Source organism: Grammomys surdaster, unplaced genomic scaffold, assembly GCF_004785775.1.
Source record: "Grammomys surdaster isolate TR1022 unplaced genomic scaffold, NIH_TR_1.0 255, whole genome shotgun sequence".
NCBI classification, from domain to species: domain Eukaryota; kingdom Metazoa; phylum Chordata; class Mammalia; order Rodentia; family Muridae; genus Grammomys; species Grammomys surdaster.
Genome location: NW_021604696.1, coordinates 5953489 through 5956019, shown reverse-complemented (window position 1 = coordinate 5956019; position 2531 = coordinate 5953489). Strand labels below are relative to the sequence as shown.

At 45.2% G+C, this 2531-nt stretch overlaps 1 long non-coding RNA gene across 1 annotated transcript in view; it reads left to right on the top strand.

The window, feature by feature from the left end:
* The first annotated feature begins 298 nt into the window (after window positions 1-298).
* Window positions 299-2531, top strand: part of LOC114627597 — a 13237-nt gene continuing 11004 nt past the window's right edge. The window contains exon 1 of the long non-coding RNA XR_003712378.1: window positions 299-335. This is a non-coding gene — a long non-coding RNA (uncharacterized LOC114627597). The remainder of the gene's footprint in view (window positions 336-2531) is intronic.

Below are 2531 nucleotides of genomic sequence, written 5' to 3'. Positions count from 1 at the left end.
TAGGTTTTCACTTGACACCTGAAGTGCTGACTCATCTTGGGGCTTTGGGTCTTACTTCGAGGGAGAAGGCAGGTAAATATGGGTGTTATGGTTGGGATTTTAGTAAATTGTTAAGCCTTTACACGATCTTAAACACTTCCTTCAGTTTTTCTATGTATATCCTAAAGTTGATTATCTATTATCAGGCAAAGATGCACCAAGGAGAAGAAAATTTTAAAAAGATTATGGTGGTTGCTGGAGCCTGCACAGTTTATTAAGAGAAGACATGCCTCAGTGATGTTTTTACTGTGCCAATATCAGGACTTAAGACCGGATGCTCTTAAATTAAATGCAGTGTGAGCACTGTAAAATATTTGACATTTCTAATTATGCTGTTATGAGCAAAATGACAATATGGGGCAACCTAGGGTGATTGCAATGAGATAGGCACGGAGTGGGGTTTTGTGGCCCAGCTTGAAGGAGGAACCTCATTAGATTCAGGCACATTTTGTGTTTGACACCGTGCAGGGCTGCAGGGCTGCAGGGCTCTGTGGTTGAGACAGTGTACATTACCCAAAAGCATAGCCATGACAGCTACAGGAGGACAGGGTAAAGGCAGCTGGAGCTCCAAGAAGGAGCTCCTCTCATCCAACAGAATGAGAGCATAGAATGGTGGCCAAACCAGGCCCTGGACCCTGAAAACGGAGCTGTGGGCTGATGTGCTGTGTGGAAGATGACCATGGTTTGTCATGGAGTTGGACATGGCAGGATAATGCAGGCTATGAGCTTCCCCAGAGGTTCATGGTATAGTTTTATAAAATATGTGTGCATGTGTGCACATGTGTGTGAGTGTACATGTATGTGTACACATGCGTGTGCATGTGTATATGTGCGTGCATGTGTATATGTGTACACATATGTGTGTACATATGTAGGGGTGATGTTTAGAAAACAGCACCCGGTCCGGCTTGTTCCTGGACTACCACCATGTTCCCGCTGCTCCTCTGCTCTGACTGGGGCTCCGGCTAGCTATATGCACAGGCTCTGGCACCCACCAGAGGAGTCCACCACGCTGCATCCACAATGTTCAGCTGAACAATATCTGCCATCCTCGCAGTACCCAGTAGAAATGAGACTCTTAAAGCTTAATGATTATCTAAAGGATTTATATATTTAGAAATGCTCAATCAAGAAGATGCTCACACAATTAGAGTTGTTACCCAATATCTAACCTTTTGATAGAAGTTGCTACCCAGGACAGCTTTCGACCCATCTGTGGTTCTCCATTGCTGATAGCCTCCTTCTTCTCCTCCCTTTCTTCTATTTCTCCCCTCCCCTTCCTCTTTTTCTCCCCTCCCCTTCCTCTCTTTCTCTCCCAGCTCCACTTCCTCTTCTACTGCCTAATCACTAAGCTCTACTTTGAATTCAATGTGGCAGAATAAGTATCCTGCTACATTCATGCCTGTATGTGTGTATACATGTGTGTATACATGTGTGTACATCTGTGTGTCTATGTGTGTACATGTGTGTGTATGCACAGATGCACATGTGTGTGTTTGTGTGTGTACATGTGTGCATGTACACGTGTACTGGTGTGGTTCCTCAGGTATCAACCACTTTGTTTTTGTTTTTTGTTTTGTTTTGTTTTTTTTTTTTTTGGTTTTTCGAGACAGGGTTTCTCTGTGTAGCCCTGGCTGTCCTGGAACTCACTCTGTAGACCAGGCTGGCCTCAAACTCAGAGATCTGCCTGCCTCTGCCTCCCAAGTGCTGGTATTAAAGGCATGTGCCACCACTGCCTGGCCCACCTTGTTTTTTAAGGCAGAGTCAGTCACCTTTTACTCAGATCTGGTTGATTCAGCTTAGCTGGCCAGCCAGTGAGTCTCAGGGATCCACCCTTCTCTGCCTCTCCAGGGCTGGGGTTATAAATGCACACTGCCATGCCTGCCTTAATGGTGATTCTAGTGGGTTCACTCAAGTCATCATGCTTGCAAGGGAAGCACTTTGATGAATGACACATCTCAGCACTTGTGACATATTTAAATCTGTTCTACTGCTTAGAATGCAGACAGACTTCTCAGGGTCCCAGGGAATTCAAGGAAGAAAGTACAAGTACAGGCTGGATCTCTGTTCCTTCATGCTGGTCTTCACTCTGCTCTTCTTTCAGCCAGCCATGATCCCAATGCTTGCCCACCACCTAACTCACCCACTCATCTAATTGCATGCATCCTTTTAGGCATCCATCTCTTGATACATTCAAGTATTCATTCATACACTTATCAATTTATTATCCATTTGTTTGCTTGACCTTCGACCTCCCTGGTTATCATCCATCTTTGTATCTGTACATGCATGCATCATGTATCCATCTACTGATCCAGGAACTCACCATGTATGGATGCATGGATGCATGCATCCATCCTGTTCATATATCCATTTACTTATCCATTCATTACACACCCACACACTCTCCACCTGTATATCCAACCATCTTCCAGCATCCCAGCTTCCCAGCATCCCAGCATCCCAGCATCCCAGCATCCCAGCATCCCAGC